The sequence below is a fragment of the Pseudopodoces humilis genome, chromosome 6 (assembly GCF_049639895.1).
Source record: "Pseudopodoces humilis isolate 2021_Gansu_Grassland_sample_001 chromosome 6, ASM4963989v1, whole genome shotgun sequence".
Classification (NCBI taxonomy): Eukaryota; Metazoa; Chordata; class Aves; order Passeriformes; family Paridae; genus Pseudopodoces; species Pseudopodoces humilis.
Genome location: NC_142205.1, coordinates 31,254,026 through 31,273,027, shown reverse-complemented (window position 1 = coordinate 31,273,027; position 19,002 = coordinate 31,254,026). Strand labels below are relative to the sequence as shown.

Below are 19,002 nucleotides of genomic sequence, written 5' to 3'. Positions count from 1 at the left end.
CTCCCCTACTATTAAGCAAAAGTAAGGTCCTGTGCTTGAGGAGGACTATCTTCTTGTGCTGGTACACACAGGGAGCTGACCAGCTGGAAAGCAGCTCTGCAGAGAACTGCCTTGTGATCCTTGTGGAGAACATGATGAACACAAAACAGCAAGTCATCTTTGCAAATCAGGTTAACGGTATCCTTGTCTGCAGCTGAAAGAGCACTGTCAATAAGCTAAGGGAGGGGAACCTTCCCCTCAGCACTAGTCAGGCCACATCTGAAATCCTGTGTCCAGTCCTGGGTCCCTCATTGACATAGAAGCTCTTCATTTACTAGAAGAAGCCCTGTAAAGGGCCAGGAAAATGATTAAGGAACTGAAGCATTTTTCATATGAGTGTGAGCTGGGACCACTCAACCTGGAGAGAAGATTCATGTTTGGGATCTCATATGTCCCCAGTGGGGTAAAACCAAACACTGAGCCAGGCTGTTCTCAACAGTGTCAAGGAATAGGGCAAGAGACGAAGGGAATAAACTGAAACACAGGGAATTCAATTTGAACATAAGACAAGAACTCCACTCTTCATTCTAGAAGTAATCAGGTACTGGCACAGGCTGCCTAGGAAGATCTTGGAGACTTCAGTCATGGAAATATTTGAAACCCATCATAACAAAGTCCTGGGCAACTTGCATTAGCTGTATGTGCTCAGACAGCAGGAAAGTTGTACCAGAAGATCTCTAGATACCCCTTTCAATGCCAGCCATTCTGTAATTATACTCTATATTTACCTTCTGGACTAAAAAATACCCCACCTAAACAGAACAAAATAAAACAAAAAACCCCACCCAAAAACCCCAATGTTTTGTAAAAAACCTCCAGCTACTAAAGATTGCAGGATGCTTTTCCTGCACCTCATTCTGCACCAGACCAACCTAAACAATAGTGATTTGTGTGTTTATCCCATCCAGAAATGGGAAAGGTAAAGGCAAAGGAAGGATGGCAGTATTCATGGTGCTGCTGGGTAGAGACAATATACATTTTGTAGTTCTGTTTTGCTGTTAAATTTCTCTGTGATCCATTGTTTTTTCTTAAAGCTGTAGAAAATACAGAGAAGGAAGTCCTGATGGATTACTTTCACTCTTAGAACAAAGCTACTATGACTAAGATTCCTCTCAGGACACACTTTCTTGGGTTTTTAAGTCAGACCTGTGACTTTCAGACTTCACTGCATGAGAATAAAAATTAACACAAGAATTACTGTAAAGTTACTTAGAGATGCTACAGGAATGTTTCCTCACTATTGAATTAGAATATGAAGGAACCCTACTACCATGTCACAGAGCTGTTTTATAGATCTCTCCTCACTTGGTGTAGTGTTCAAACACAGGAAGGGCAAATGCATCAAACTGCCAGTCTGATCAATCAGTCAGTGTTCTACACGAAACTTCTTGCCTTCCTGGCAATTTTTCTTGCTAGCCTTGGTGATCCTTTCTTGCTCCCAGACTCCCAAAAGCTCTTTGTAGCAATTCCATACAGCAACACTTGGTGAACAGGCCTAGATTGGTGTAACTGCTTCCTCAACATGTTTTTATTTAGGAGTTACTTTCATTAACCAAATCACTACTCCTAAATGAGCAGAGCTTTTTGTTCATTCATTAAGCAAAACAATTCCTCAAGCATATTGAAAATAAACCACTTACCATATGCTTCACAAACAGCTAATTGCTCAGAAGAAAAATTCAGGCAATTGGCAGTGGTAGTAACAGAGAACACCTCTGCCCCTCAGCAGCAGTTTCCCTTTTTTAAAGGCTGTTCCTTATACCCGTACTGGGAACTGTGATCTACTTTGCAATGAATTGTGCATTTGCAATTTAGTCATCTTGCTTGAAATGAACTGTTTCCATAAGCAAGTTGATATGATTATTTTCTCCCTTCCAATTTCCACATAACCTGTAACAGCACACAGCTGGGTCAACATAGCCAAGAACATACTTTGACACACTGATTATAGGAACTGCTGCCAAGTTTAGTGCATATGAAGGAAACAAACAATTAAACTGAAGCTGGAAAATTGTCCTTTCAGCTTCACACTTCAGGTTAAAGTAATTGTGCTCTAAACCCACAAGTATTGAAAGGTTCTTCTGTTTCTACTCTGGATAACTCTGAATTCTACAGTAACAGAGATGTAAAAATCTATGTCAAAACTTTTCTAATTGTGAATATTTCATTTTCATTAATGAAAAAAAAGAAAAGAAATCCATGTTTTCATAAAAGCGTTTTCAAAGGTTCTACAAAAAGCACTGAATTTTTCCATCAATGCAAGAGCTTCAGTTAAGTGTCCCCAGAAGCTTACCTACACCATTAAATATAATGATCACATGGTGGTGCTGGAGGAGACTAAAAAAGCAAAAAAACTAAACAAACAAACAAACCAACCCCAAAACCTCCAAGATAAAAAAACCCAACCACAAAACAAACAAGCAAAAAAAAAGTCCCAAGTACACACACACAGAAAAATCAAGTGGACTAGTTGCTCTAACAATTGCTTTGGTTTAGACCATTTTGACTGTAAAGCCTGCCTTTTACATGCTATGAACTCTTACCTGTTAGGTAGCCTTCATAATCTAGAATGTAACCATAATATAAGCATATATTACATTTCTATTCAAGGATAATAAATGAAGACATGGGATAATGCAGGCAGAAATACCTTCTTATAGTGAGACTTCATTTCATCTGTAAAGCCGTCAATACCTTATAAATAACAGACCTCAGTTCCTAGAGCAACACAGGGGAAACATTAAATCTTTTTTCAACATACAACTGAGTTCTAATTTCAGATGCATCCAGCTGTGCTGAAATGAAACTCATTTGAATAAGTAGTCAAAATTTCAGTAGAAAGTCATAAGTTGATTTTTTGCAAAGAAGCAAATGGAGTTACATTAAAAAATTGACATGATTATCAACATGAAATTAAATTCTGGACAAATTATAAAATGTTAGTAATAGTAGGAGACATACGATAAAGAGGTCATGGGAAAAATACATGGTTTAAGTCCACTGTTATGCCAGTGGTGAACCAGTTTATAAAGATGGGTAACTAGCAGCTGTCCAACAGCTATCCAATTCAGGACTAAGCTTTACAGAATAAGTACTACATAAAGCAGCATACAAACTCACAGAAATGAAAATGCCAGTACATAAATACAACACACTGCCACCCAAGGATCCCTTCAAATAACAGTTTATAACAGGTTTTATGAAACCAGAGTGGCTCAAATTTTGCAACATAGTTTCTTACTCAAAAAATAGATACCTTAATATTTGGCAATAATATTTTGATTTTGATGAACTTTCTCAGATCAAAGAAATCTGCTTATGTCCTTACCAGCAGCTGTGGAATGCAGATTTCCAGTCACTCCAGACAGCATGAGAGATTGCATTCTACTCATCTAGAAGAAAAGGTTCCAGATGAACCTTTAAGGTCCTAACCACACATAGCTGAGAACCTGGTAACTTGTGAGCTTTCCTTTTAGAGCTTCTAGTTTATCACTCTTTAGGGATTCTTCTTATCCCATTTTGTGAGTCCCAATACAGTTCATTGTTCTTTTGGGAAAGAAAAGCTTTGTTTTCACTCATATAAAGTATTAAAAAAAAAAATTGTCCTTTTTGAGGGCAATGTAAATGTAGCCCTTTGTTTCGAACTGAGACTACTTGAAATACTTTACAGGTCTCTATCAAGCTTAGGACAATCAGATAATAAGCAAAGAAGTTTCATTTCAGGAAAGGTAAGTCACTTTTCTCCTAAAGGCACACTGATGCACGAACAAAAAGCTACAGATGAGTTAGCAACAGCAGAACCAATTTCAGCCACTTTATTAGAGCTGTGCAAAAATACAGCAGAAAAATATTTTAGACATTACTGAGATGAGGTCAAAGAAAACTGGCAGACATAAAGGGCATGCTCCCTGTTAAGCAAGATAGGGTCATAAACATTCAGATCATCCAAGGATGAACAAGGTCACAGAAGACAGCAAAGATGGAACGCAGTAATGAAAATATTAAAAAGCAACAGAAAACATGAGATTGAGGTTGGTGATAAATTTGAAGATTCAAGAGAAGGACACCAGCTTGGTTATAATTATCAGTTAATACCTGAAATAATGTACTATTGATGAGACATTTTATTTTACAAATACTTATAGATCCCAGTTCACTCATTGCTATGTAAGACAGACAAGAAATCATAAATTCGTTGAAAGATTGAAAGTTATACAATAAAATAAGGCCCCTTCCCTCTCTTTCTCAGTTCCTTGTTCTCAGCTTCCCCAGACTGTGCTCTGGGTTTTGTTAATACTGGAAAAATGGGGAACATTTCAACTAATTAGGAAACGTTTGAACTGGGGAGCAGCCTTTCAACTTTTGCCTGACAACTTGTGCTAAAATGACAAGTTCCTCACTTTTCACTAGGAATTTACCTTATATTGAAAAATCACTGCACGAAAATTTACTGAGGGGGGAAAGGCCATACAGGTGGCTGCCACTGTCTCTATTTGTTTTCACAGATTCTGCTGTATTTTCATTACCATCAATGTCACAATGATCACAATCCTGACACAATCTTGATCCTGAAATAAGTTACTAATAACATTAAAACTCACTCTGTCTTTAATAGATACATTTTTCAAGTAGGGCGTTTTCAGGATCATCATCACAATCAAGTAGCCATTTGGGAGACTGCACCCAGGGGAAATAAATCTCATGATGCCATTGATCCCAGCTTTCTTTAAAGCCTATTCCTCCTAATTAGTGCTGAAGAATTCTGAGTTAGCTTCCACTAGATTCATCTTTTGCATGTAATTACGAAGGTACACATGTCCTTGAAATAGAAAAGTAGAAAAACTAGTGTAGACTGACTTATAAATCACAGCTTTCTTGGTGACACACCTGATGTTGAAATTCTGTAATGATTTACAGTATTGTAACTTATATCAACATATGTTCTATTCCTTTGTGCTGTGAAGATAAACAACTGTAGGATGCCACTTCTGTTTTAAATGTTAAAGCTTAGGTAAGACTTAATTATAGAAGAAATTAGGGTGTGCTGTATTTTGGTACTGAGGTGTGATACTGCACTTAAATGAGTACAGTCATATTATTCAAAAACCTGGAAACAGGTGGTTGCTGCAATGTGCAGATAATTAGTATTGCTGGAATTAAGCTAAGAAAAAGCTACTGAACAGATTTGCCAGGTGTTATTACATATGGAATTACAAAATAGTCAATATTCCTAACATATGACTCACACCAATGAATCTCATGGTAAATACAGCTTTCCTACAGTGATATCCTAATTCAAATTAAAAATTCTAATAAATAATAACAAAAAATAAATTCTAATAAAAACTTCCTGACAAAAGCACTTTTAGAGCTAATTTCTGAATTATAGTGATGTTGATAGAGTGAGAGCAAAAAAGCAATGCCTCAACTTCTCTATCCAAAGAGTTCTGAAGATTTCACCCTTGCAGAGAAATCTGACTCATAAAAAAATCTATCACATGTAAACAAAGATCTGCTTGAGACAGCAGACTGAGCATTATACTCTTTGTTTTTACACATACATAGTTTTACCTGTTGGTTTAAATAATTTCAATGAATTCATACAAGTAGGCTTTGAAACATCATTTATAAAGCTTTCTTTTCATGAAAAAATGGCTCACTTCCTAAAGTATTTAGAAGTTGGTCATGCTCCAAATTTAAAGACTATTAGTCAGCTACAATGACTACTTCTAGTAGTCATCAGCAAGTAAACCTCAATTTCCCACTCTAAGTAGGAGGAAAATAGTTGGGTTTGACCTGATTAATATTGGATCTTAGAGAAAAGCAGAAGATTAACTCAAAACTAGTATCTCCACAGTTATTCACCTGTTTTCTAAGAGATCCTCCTATTTGAGAAAGGGATACTCGATATCTTTAACCCTTCAATACACATCCTAGGCAGCATATTAAGCTAAAACTGTCTTGAAGCCCTGCCATGCTTCTGGAACAGATGGGCATACTAACCATCTTCTGCAGTTTCCCTGTGTTCTATTAAGGACATAAATGTCAGATTTAAGCAGACATGCATTTTGAAGACTACCAAGCTATTTCAAATAACAACAAAGACAAGTACCACAGTTGGGCAGGCTGCCTACAGGCCTCTGCAAGTTCTGTCCTTTTAAGAAGCATGTCAGGCAGGCAGGATTTTCTCAGGTGTCTACACATTTAAATTCCAGGAAGGGAGCTAGGTTCTGCAGACTTGAATAGTGGCTAGAGCAGCAGGTGCAGAGAGTCCTTCATGGGCTCAGTGTCACACATGAAGAACCTTCTCTTCCAGTCCAGTTCACAGTACTCTTGTATAATGGTGGCATCACCAGTGTATGTCAGTCCGTGCATTACCATGCAAGTTTAGCTGCTCAGATGGCACATGTAGTGCTCTGCATAAAGTACATTTCAAAGTGCTGTTTAGTCTGAATGCAATCTTTAAGCCCTTCCTGCTTTTCAGGCAGATCTCTGACTAAAGCAACTCCACATCTGCGTTTGTGACACTATTTCAGATTATATAGGCTGACTGAAAAATATTCACACACATCTTTTTTTACAGCTCAGGAATATGATACTCAAACTGAACTGATATTGATATGACTGTTTCTGCAGTGCTTCTGACTTATTTTAATCATGGAGTGACATACAGAACTCCTGGCTCACCTGTCTGGATGCCTATACTAAATGCTGAAATTGTGTATAACTAAACTTTCTATGTACAACTTCAGCAGGCCAGGAGTAGACACTAGGTATTTAAAGATTTTAAAAACTACAGAGCTATTACATATGTGAATCCTGAAGAGTATTTATTATAACCTGAATCCCGAAAAGTAGTTATTTCCATGGAAAGTATCTTGCTCATCCAGCTCCATGAATAGCCTAATAGTGAGGCCAAACTATGTAGTGTTTGAATTAATTTCTATGACTTTGATATATAACTGATATTGTGTTTCTATCAAGCTCTCTGCACAGAGACCGTGCTTAAAGAGATATTACTGTGCTGCAACTCTTCACCTATGGGACACCATTTTGAAAAATTCAGCAGGCTACAATAACAACTGTATTTCTATATGTAGTTATACATGGAAAAAAGTCAGTACAATTGGAATACAGAATCATTAAAGATCCCTTTTGTAATTCTGTTGGCCACTCTATTGATGATACAGGCCAGGATGTCATTTGACTTACTGTAAGTGAATTATTCTCTGGATTGAAATAACTTCATGTCTTGTCTTAAGAATGCTGCATTAAAAAGGGCCATGCAGAAAAATATCATTAGAAATACCCAGAGCATAATAAAGTGGTTCTCAGAGGTCAGGTGTTCTGGGACTGGACACAGTGTAAGGATGTCAATAAGACTCATTGGTCTAGCACAAATGCAGCTAAATGCTGTTTAAGTGCTTCTAGTTCTGTGTTAGATTGCGTGAAGCTAAGTCTGTTCTCTGAGTGCATCTGAATGCTAATGTAAGGCTAGAAGAAGCTTGTGACCACCAGTCTCAAAGGCATGAGTATTTTCACTCAATCATCTCAATTCAGAAAATCTTTATTCATGTTTTCATACCTTCTGACTAAACATTACACTGCATATAAAAGAGTTTCTCCCAATCCACCCCTTTTCACAAAATATGAATAGACCAAAACAGAATCCTGAATGCAAGCCAGTTCCCACAATTTCGGATGTTAGCTCAGGTCTGTTCAGGGGAATAGTTTAATAGAAGCTCAAGAATATCAGTTTACTTCAGCACACAGTATCTCCTATTCTGTGTATTCATTAGCTCTCCACCTTTACAACATATTACATAGCTACTTAAAGTAACCTGAATCCATCAATTCACAATGAATTGAAAGCAGCAAATTTTTTTCAGCCTCAGCTTTCCAAGATGATCTTTCTCATTTAATGGGAAACTGCAGAATATTATTTCTGTTGAGTCTTTTAAGGTAAAATACCATAGAAAATTAAAGGAGTTACAACTACTCTAGTTTAAAAAGGCAAGTGTAAAATTTTTGGATGTTCAAAAGATCTCAGAGCAACAGCTAATTGGAAACCTAATCAGTTTTACAGGACATTTAGGATGTGTTTACATCAACTCATTTGCAGGATACAATAGTTATCTATTTTAAGTAAAACTATATAGTTCTATGGCCTCAAATTCTCCTTTATACACTGTGAATTAAAACCAAGTACAGAGCACTAAATATAATGGCATTAGAGCAAAGACTAGGGTGTTCAGTTCTAAGTAACAAAGGCCATTGTAAAATTTTAATCCTAAATGGTTTTAGGTCCAAAATTCTGTGGTGAAGGTGGAAGTGAGCTCTCTGTTCTTCTTCAGCATTATTCTAATTAAACCTGTCATCTAATGTGATCTCACAGGATGGCCAAGTAGGTAGTTTAGGGTAACTGGCTAACATACATTTCTTCTTCCATCAGAAAAACTGAGCACTACAGCCATATAAATTTGTTTTAAATTATATTTTGTTAGAAAAAATAGCAAATTCTAGTTAAATCATAGTACATCTACAAAGTATATTCTACTTCCTTTATTTTCTGATCTAGCATCTCAGCCAAATTCTTCACGGAAGATATGCAATCATTATTCTGAATGCATCAAACAAAATCTACAAGTGCCAAAACACTCTATAACAAAAGCCATGCTGACATTATGAAAGGGCAAGAACTTAAAATTCTAGTGCCTGTGCACAGCCTGCATGCTTCTATGGCACTCTACATAAGATGCATATGTATGATCTCCAAATTTATGAATGCCACACTGCATCACTCCAATGTCGTTATATGCAACAATATGGCTGAGAAGACAGGACATTGCTTCTTAATTTTGTCAGCCTGTATTTCACAACAACTGGTAAGTAGTAGCCCTCAGACACAAACAATTTTTCTATTTTTGAACATACCATAAGGAAAAAATGTCTTCTGGAGAAATGAAAAATAAACAATGTCTTCTGGGGAAATAGAAACAATAAAAAACCTGGTTATTAAAAAAGCATTTCTAATGAATTTGTAATTCATAAAAGCATTTTCCATTAATTTGACAAGATGTGATTATATTCATTTTATGGGAAATGAACTATAAAAAATATTATAATTATATGGTATAGGTTCAGTCTGTTTTACCTCCTCTCAGCAATACTGCAAGGATCGTGGCTACTTCAGTGAAACACACTTCAGTTGTTTCAAGAGAGTGAGCTAAAAAAGCAAGCTAATTCAAATGACATTTCCTCATTTTAGTGGAGATTGGCAAGAATTGTCTTGTTGCAGAGCAGTGAGGTGTATATAGAGGCACTACACACCCTCTTCCCCACCACACCTTCCCCCTCAGTCATTGAAGTCCAGTAAAAGCAGCAGTTTTCTTTTTCACCAGGTTATGGCAGCACCTCATTTCACACTTGAGTCATTCTCAAGATCACTTATAGCTCAGAATAAACTCATCAATTTTCACACGGGAAAATTGAAAGCACTGCTGTGCTATTCATCAGGAACACCATTCATTCACTGGTCTTCCCAAATACACTTTTACCTAACTACTCCAACAGAGGAAAGTGATCCAACAATTAAGAAATATTTTTAAAATCCCTTGACACAGATAAATTTCTGACCCATACTGGCAAGATTACTCGTAGTTTTACCTCAAGTAGAACACAGCAATTGCATAGATTACTAAAGCAATTTTGTTTTTCTGGGTTTCAGATTATTACATCTAAATTGTCATGATGCACCTAAGTTTTCATCTGTACAGTGATAGTAACATTTCTACATTATTCCTAGTAGTTATTCTAGAAACTAATATTGAAGATTAATTCCTTGATATTTAAATGCTCTTTTGATGCCTACAGCACTATGGTGTCACTGCCGCCAAATGCAAACAGGATTTTATGAAAGGACTCCCTGAAGCACTAGAACTCTAAGTCTATATAAATATTATTCAGATAGTTTTATGAAGTATTTGGTGTGTTTCACAGACTTCCTGGCAAGGGCTTCAAACCTCTTCTTCCCCATGTTTGTTGCTGAGAAACACAGGGCTCAGTTTTCAAGCTTTTATAGCACAGTTGCAAGCACTACCTTTATATAAAACCAGCTTGGCATATCTTGTATGCCATACCCATCAGGCTTGCAAGAAAACACATTTCTACAGAAAGTGAACATGTGTTCAATATCCAAATAAGTATACACAAAATGCCTATATGTCTATAAAAAACACTGCCTGTTTTTAAGTCTAGCAAGCAAAAGAAATTAAAATGTAAATTTTATAAAAGTCTGGCTTTACTTTATCTGAGGAAACATATTTCTGTGATAGCCCTGAGGCATTGATGATTATGCCAATTCATCCTTCACTGCTCTATATAAAAATTGACCTTTCCTTCCGAACCAGTAATAGTTAAATTGCTTAAAGACTGTATATTCTCAACAAAGGCATTTAATAGAAATGGTCTGTCCAATAGCTGCCTACTCAAACAGCTAAAATCCAGTAAATATTAAGAGAACAGAATAACTATCTGGTAATTCTTAATGAGCTTTTTAAAATTTGATTACACAGTGACTTTCTAGTACTTCTTTCAGGTGATATTCTAGTTTTAAGTAGAGTTTAAGTAATTGACATTATAAACTGATTTTAATCTCTAATACATCAGTTTAGATGTATATATATCAAGGTATGAGAAATAATAAATTTAAAGGCCAACACAAGTAAAAAACATGGAAATCTAAAAAGTCGAACTTTACAGAACTGATTACCTAGGGTGTGATGTGCTCTGAAGTCTGAATTTTATCTTTTATTAGCTATATTGACAAATATCCCTCAAGAACACAAATTACATGTTTTTTTGTGGTAGATACACCATCTTGGTTCACTTAGTCTGGGCTAGTTCTAGCATGATCCTGTGAAGTATTTCCACCCTAAGTGCAGTGTGGATAACAGATCCATGGCATCACATATTTTACAGACCCATCTTGTCTAACTATATTATTTGTTAATGGAAACTCCTGAAGGTCCTCCATGAATGATTTTTTATGTGCCATTAAGAGAGGGACCTTGAATTTGTATTGCAAATATTGTATAGTTAACTAGAACTATAAAGAAACATCTTTAGCATTTACAGATGAAATAGGAACACCGGCCTTGACTTTCTTTTCTAGTGCAGTCTCTTAATAAGGGATTTAATAAAGATATTCCCATGCTCCTCCCCATCTATGACTGCAGTATTATGGTTCTGTATCTTCTTGTAGGTCTATAGGAAATGGAGTCCCTTTTGGTGCCCATTCATGACACTGAAACATCCTATGAGCTGAAGAAGCTGTATCTAGAAAGACACACTCGTAAGATGGCTGTAAAATAATCTTTTGCTTTGGAGTCTCCCCAATAAAACTAGTAAAACTTAGTGCCTAAGGTCACCTCTAGTCCGTTAGTCTTTGCAACTTTTCTGGAACTAACTTCCCATGAACCTTGTCCCCTTGCAAAGGAAAAACATTTGAAGATAAATACAATTGCAAAAATTAAGTGCATTAACTTTTGTAAGTGGTACTGGTACTTTTATTTTCTCCCATTTGTTCTTTTAAAGAACTCATCTTCACCCTTACCCCATTCACTCCAGGAAATCAGTTTTCACGCACATGCACACCTTAATGTTTATTTAAGATCAGGTTTTCCCTTTCGCAGTGCCAAAGGCACATTATCCTTAGAAAAAGTTGAACACTAAAAAAAATATTAAAAATTTATTTAAAGCAAATGCTTTTCTTTCACATAAATATACAGTTCAAAGTTACTTAACCCCAAGAAATTTTTCTCCAAGCACCGCTTTTATGAGGTGTAAATCATTGATGACTTTTTTTAATTTGGCACAAAAAAAGCATTGAGTACTTGCCCAGTTTTCCTGTTATCTGAATATATATATATATATATATATATATTTATACACTCATATATATAGTTATATTCATATACATGAAACAGAAATACTCCAAACTGCCCCAGAACAGCTGGAAAAACACTGAGACCTTTGTTTTTCTTCTTTCCACTTAAAGATGTCTGAAGGAAAGGAATTGATCATCCAGGTTTCACTACCTAGATAATCTAATTCTTAGATATAAGCTATTTGAATTCCTGTCTATATCTAACTCTTCATGCCTTAATTACTGTAATGACAAGTTGTTGGGTTTTTTTGTTGTTGTTTGGGTTTTTTTCTGCAGAGAATCCACAAATCAAAGTATGTGCAAAGCACAAAGTTTAAACATGAGGAAATGGATAGGCAGCTAAAGTAAAGCAGGGTAACAAAAATGTATGATCAGAGTATTGACAGGGAAATAAATAAAATTGCCTGTGTTTAGCAGTTCATCTAAGAACACATTATCTGAAACTGTACAGCTGTATTAGAGAGTTTGTTTTTGTTAATTTGGGAGCCTTTGAAAGTAATTATGGCATCTGGAACTGAGAATCTATCATAATGATTGCTGAGCTTTTCACATATAAGGTGTTTGACCAATAACAGAAGATATAACCTGCATCCACTGAACTTCAGACGTGCCAGTGCTTTGGTAAAAATATGAACTTGTTCAAGCTGAGAAAATTAGAGACACAATCAGTTAACCAATTTGTTCCTGCATTTCATATCAGCATATAAACATAAATGAGCTTTGAAGATGCAATCCTAGCAAGTTAAAGATCAGAACTCTGATTTGTCCCTATGATTTCAGAACATGCCATCAGTTTCTGTATTACTCTTATACATGCTACCCACACATGGCACACATGGACTGACTTGACCATAATTAACCATATGTCACATTTTATTTGTAAATAAACACAAATTACAAATTGTTAAATAACATTGTTGCTACTTTCCAGTATTGCAACAACAGAACTATCCTAACAAGGAATGCCAGCCTCAGTTTAGAAGTATTTATTCAATACACTACACCTATCTGTGCTGACAGATAGATGCTATAGACAGAAGACAAAAGATGACATTCACTCAGAGTTAAAAAACATCCTGTAGAGTTTCTGATCCATTAAATTTCTTTACATCTTTAGCTTCAGCTTATTGACTCGGCTTTTAAATCGTCCTGGGACCAACAAAAGCATTCAACATACTAATACCAGCCTTTTCATTATAACTCTTAACACCATTACTATGACAGCACTTATGTCACTAGCCAGTGGTATCATTGAGCATATTTCAAGCAACCCACTTCCACCAAACTTCCATTTCCACTGCATAGCCATGGTCTGATTCAGTTCTTAGTCTGCAAGTTACAGTCTCCTTTCACTATTCCTTAAATATACTCATAGAGATCATCAATAAGATATGCCTTGTCACCCCAGCAGCAGTTTCTCTTCAATTCTGATTATGTATTTAAGTACCATTTATTTCACAGCAACACACAAAACCAAGTTATAGAAGCAGAAAAAGGCTTCTGTAATTAGCCAACTTTTGCAGCCTATTTTAAATTTCAAGATATAAAATACTCAGTGGAGATCAATTAGTAATACATACAACTTAAACACTTTAAAAAATGATAGCTTACATTATAAAAGTGCTTTCTTGCAATACATCCTTTAACCTAATGCATCAACAGTCCAGCAATCCCAATAAAACTTCTTATTTGAAGGAAATATTCAATTACAATGAAAATATGAATACCTTGAAATGAGAACACTCCAGCAAAAAAAGGTTGCAGCCTGCTTGCCAGATAGTGTGCAGGGTAATAATACAGCATATTCCTGTACCCTTCCAGTGTTGCCCTTTCTCCTCTGTCCTGCATGGCAGCCTTTACTACCCCATAAGGCGTTTACGACATACATGCGGCATTCACGCACAGTGAAGAACCACAATCAAATCTGTTACTTGTTAGGAAGCATCAAACCTTTACCTCCTGGCCCATCTGACAGGATTGCTGCTGAGCTCACTGCTCACACCTTAACCTTCAGCTGGGCTCATTTATTTCCCAGGAGACACATTCAGGAAAATGACAGTTACAGGAACAGTAGCAGGTTAGCAGAACTCGCCTGGGGGAGGGGAAATTCCAAACCAAGTAAAGCTTCTCAAAAAAGGTTTATAGCTTTCCAAGCTTGCATGTAGACTAAACAAGGACAAGCCTAATAAAATTAATTGCTTCACAATAACAAGCTTTGTGTTTATATTCTGAAAATACTGTAAGCTGTATCTGCTTAAAACAATATTGAATGGTCAGGTGGTTTGCAGTTTTAAAGCATGTTAGCATAATCAGCCTTAAATTAAAACAGATGGGAATGACAGATATGTTAAGGTTATTAAAGACCTCTAAAGGATAGAGTTAAATAAGGTTACCTAATCCATCTTAGAAGGGTATTATGAATTGCATCACTTAAGTAAGAATAGCATTCTTGTATCTATTTTTGATTTTACATGACTAAATGAAACAACTAACACAATGTAACCAATGGCATGCATATTATATATGCCTACTTGTCTCAGTTTTGAGCAAAAAAACAGGATGTTTCCTGATCTTGAAAGGCTTTCATCCAGATCTTTTAAGAATGAAGATGATAATTCTCCTGATGTTGCAGTACATAGTGAATCCTCACCAATCAGCACAATATATAAGCCCACTAAAAATCAGCATATTGTATCTATGTAGAGAGAATGAGAATTCTACCACTAAAACCCTCAAATATTGTGGTACAGACTTCTCAGGTGGTCTTTTAAACAAAACCCCAAACCCCCCAAGCCCTTCAAAGCTTACAACACATTGTTATTGTCACCTGTGCAAAGTGTGTAATACAAATTTAAGTTAAGAATCTTGTCTTCATATATGCAACAGCTGTTAACATGCCTTTTAAGGGCTTGTTCTTACTACCATAGCTATGATAAAAACGTCTGTGATACCTCTTACAAGTGGAGTGGGAGTCTTGCCTCAAGCTTCCACTCCTGTACCAATACAATGTTTTCTTCCTGTGAAACATTTTTCAGCTGAGTAAGGAGTTTTCAACAAGCAGTCAAACTAGCTTAAAGCCTTCTAGTTAAATATAGGAATGAAGTGGGAAATATTAAGGTTAAGAGCCTGCTCACATCAGAGGGAGAAAAACCTCAACTCACACGCACGAGGTAAATTCTTAGCACTGGGCTGTCTTGTAAAGGCACCTTTATCGACCTTCCCCATGGAATACAACAGGCTGTTCAGAAACCCAACCAGGAATTAGTGTTAAACACGCTTTCTGAGGAGAGGTGCCAGAACCAGCTTCCAGGCAGAGAAAGGATTCATGAATCCTATTTGGGTTTTGAGATGAATAGGTGTTAATGTGCTGAGACTTGTCAAAGCTACAATGCTATCTCAGTATGTACAAAGGCCATATAATATCCTTTTTTAACCTTCCCTGCCCCCATCTTGACAATCCCCAGACTAACAAATCCCAGTTCCCAAGGTTAACTGAAGATTGAGTAACAGCATTGGCTCTCAGAATCACTTCTCTGAATTTAGATGCCTATATTGAAGTAAACCCAAATTTGCAACCAGATTGGAAATTATTTTCAAGGATTTCCAACATCAAGATACGCAGACAGTTTAATTCAGCTGGAACACCTAACATCTAAAGTTATGTCACCGTAAACTTTGAATTTGGAAAGTGTGACTGAGGCTTTTTGAAATCTTTCAATGCCTCTATTTTTTTAAAGTAAATGACCCAACACCTATTTTTAATATACAATTTGCTAATAATCCAATAATTTGGACATTTTTTACTACTTCTGCTGCACCAGAAAATGCAAAGTGATCAGGAATCAACTTGTCTACTTCATGGCCTTTGTAAGATTAAACAAAGCTTTTATTCAGCTACAGATTACATCCAACTATTTAAAGATATCTACATAATTGAAGTTTTCCTTGTGCATTTTATGTGTAACAGAGCTGCGCTAGGTCAACCATCACCTATTGAAATGCTCAGCTACATTTTCCCTACTGCAGGGCGCTAACAATTTCTGGGTACATTCTAACCATCCACCAGGATTTAAAGTAACTGAACTGATATCTAACAGCAGTTTAATTCACTAAGACTAAATTCAATCAGCACTCAGAAGGAAAGGGGATTAGAATTACCATTCTAAATCTGTGTTTGTTAGATCACATATACACTTTCTATTCAGTAGAGAAAGTTTCAGTGGAGAATATGAAATGGAATCTTCAGTAGTGACAAAATACATAATTCCAAGGCAAGCATATCATGTGAAATTAAAATGCATAGCTCAGATAATATCAGCAGCTATAGAACCAGAAGAAAATTTAGGCTCATTAGTTTCATTAAAGAGATCAAACATCAAGACAAAAGAAGAGCTTTATCCATAAAAGCTCTCCAATAAACCTTAACAAAGAAAGAGCTAGTATATTAATCTCAGTACACTGCTATTTTTCATTATTCTACTTAAAAGTGTTTTTCAAATAGTTTCATATATGGTAGAAGTTTTGGCACAGGTATTTTTTAGGCATGGCAGATATATATCCATTTGTAAATACCTTAGATACTGACTTCTAAGTGTCTTCTGGCAAGTTATACCAGAGTTCCTCATCAAGTTCCCTTAAACAAGAAAAGTATCTTTTCTTAAATGTGTCTAAGAGAAAATGAATCTAAAGAGTTTCATGTAAAGCAGCTTTACTTTTTTTTAAGCAATATTTTGGAGGGCAGCATGAAGAAGTAAAGGTAATGCTATAATCATTCTTGGAAGAACACAGGAAACGTCTCAAGTCACAAAAAAAGCATTACAGAAACAAAAAACCCCATGTGCCACAATTTCATTTTCTTGCATTATTAAATAAAAATATCAACATTAAAAACAAAGATCAGCTACTTACCTTTGCCAAGTTGGTCAAGTTAATAATGAGTGTGCGCTAACCCCAGTCTTTGCACCACCTTTGCAGTGCACTTTGGTTTATGTTTTCATGAACTAGAAATTATCTTTAAGACAGAAAGCAAGACTGTCAAGTGTCATATGATTCTAGAAACTCTGACTGTTAAAAAAGCCAATTGCTTCCAGTGAAAGCAAGATCTGTCAAAAATTAGCAGGTTACTGAGTTGAAACAATCACTGATCAAGTAAATGTTACAAATATTTAGTAGACTCAATATTCTAATATTTTTCCTTGAAAAATATTGTATGCTATTTGAAGGACATTTGAAAAATACCAGTTAGTGTGTTAACAGGCTAAAAGCTACCGACACTGACATGCTGCTGTTATCTGAGGCATTAGTCCTACAGCAAACTCAATTCCGCATAGAACAAGCCCTGTTTGTAGATCTGGGGCACTCCCAGAGCCAGGAGGGACAGAGGCAGTTGGGCTTCAAGAAAGCACAAACAGATTTACAACTAATGGAGAATTTGTTACCTCCTTTCTCTGTGGTAGCCATCACTTGCAAACTCATTCCCACAAATAAATTCAATCTCCCGTACCCTCAGGCTACCAAATACCAAGTTGTGTAGTTCTTAAATGGCAAGTTCTAAACAATCCTCATTTATTTTCATAGCACCTATTGTTCAAAAAGGTAAATAGCTAGTGGAACTACCACTCTGATACTAAATACACTGTTTCTGTACATTATCCACGGGACCCAACCTCAAAGTACGTGATGTACTAGCGGCCAGATTTCAACACTGCTGGAATGCAAAGCCTTGACCAGAAGTCAGTGTTAGCATCCTATATGTCGAAATGAAATATGTCAGAAAAAACAGCAGCTGCTTCAAAGAAGGAATAAAAAGTACAACTATGAGATTAAAGAAAAAGCCTAGGAGGTGCTCACACATCCTCAGGGGATTGGCATTTTCTCCAGTCTCAGCGAGACTCTTTAGCACATTCAAGTACAACATATGGGCCTATGTAAGGCTACACTGTAGAAAGCAAAACTGACAAAGATTTTAATCCCCATTAGAAAAGCTTAAGAGCACAACATCCATTTATTTAATATAGTATGCCAGGGTTTTACAAAGTCTCAATAAGGAGGGCTTTCAGAGTCTACTAGGCAATTTGGAAGGCTGCTAAGTTATTATGATAGTATTCAATATGCTTGAGTTTATCTTGACAATGGCACACACTACTTTGAATAACATTATTGTGCAAGCTTCCAGTTGTTCATTATATCCCCCCACTTACTATTAGTCACAGCTGAGTACTGTAAGGCAGAAGGCAAGCAGCTGTCCAGGGCAGAAATAGCATCAGTCTTCACTGCCTACCTCAAACTTGACATAGTCTTGGAAGCATTTGCAAACTTGTTGTCTCTGAAAGAAAAAGGAGAAAAGAGTCTGGAACAGAATGTTACACAATAATAAAACTGTGTAAATAGAAAAACAGAAACATCTTTACCTCTCAATTCACAACTCAGGTGGCAGAAGGGCCAGACCTGATACTTCCTGATACTTCCTGACACTTCCTGACACTTCCTCTCTTCTGCTATGTCAGTTTTCCCTTATCACTAAGAAGCTTTGGGTCAATCTAGATAAAAATGCCCTGGAGTTAACAAAGACTGTAACAGCAGAATGGGAAACTACAGGAAGAGCAGATAAGACTACTTATAGCACTTCTCCCCAGTTAATAATACATTGGCAGAAAATTAGTTGAGGTTTTGGCCAGTTGTGTTGGAATACCATTTATACTACAGTAGACACTTGACAGTTTCTTTCACTCAGAACTGTATTTCCTAACTTAAGTTCAGATGCATTTTGCTATCTCTTCTCATCTCAGCAATGACTTAAACTGGAAATTCCTAGGAGACAGGTGATGTTCAAAAGGGATAAATGAAAACAGTATAAAAGTTGTAATTATTTCAACTATTTAGTTATATTGTTAAACAGAAGTGGACTACCTGAGGCAATCAGGACTGCCAACTGTTCTTCGTCTTCACCTGTCAGCATATGCTATGGCAGATTCCAAGATTTAAAAGTAACTTTTTATCCTATCACATCTAATGAG

At 36.2% G+C, this 19,002-nt stretch overlaps 1 protein-coding gene across 2 annotated transcripts in view; it reads right to left on the bottom strand.

Moving 5' to 3' along the window:
* Positions 1 to 14,071, bottom strand: part of SORBS2 (sorbin and SH3 domain containing 2) — a 192,868-nt gene extending 178,797 nt beyond the window's left edge. The window contains exon 1 of one of the 2 annotated variants that reach the window (XM_088057052.1): positions 13,943 to 14,071. The gene's annotated coding sequence lies outside the window, so the exon portion shown is untranslated. Of the gene's footprint in view, positions 1 to 13,713; positions 13,884 to 13,942 lie in introns of those variants that run through there. The other variant, XM_088057051.1, reaches the window with a different exon arrangement.
* Between the last annotated feature and the right edge of the window lie 4,931 nt (positions 14,072 to 19,002).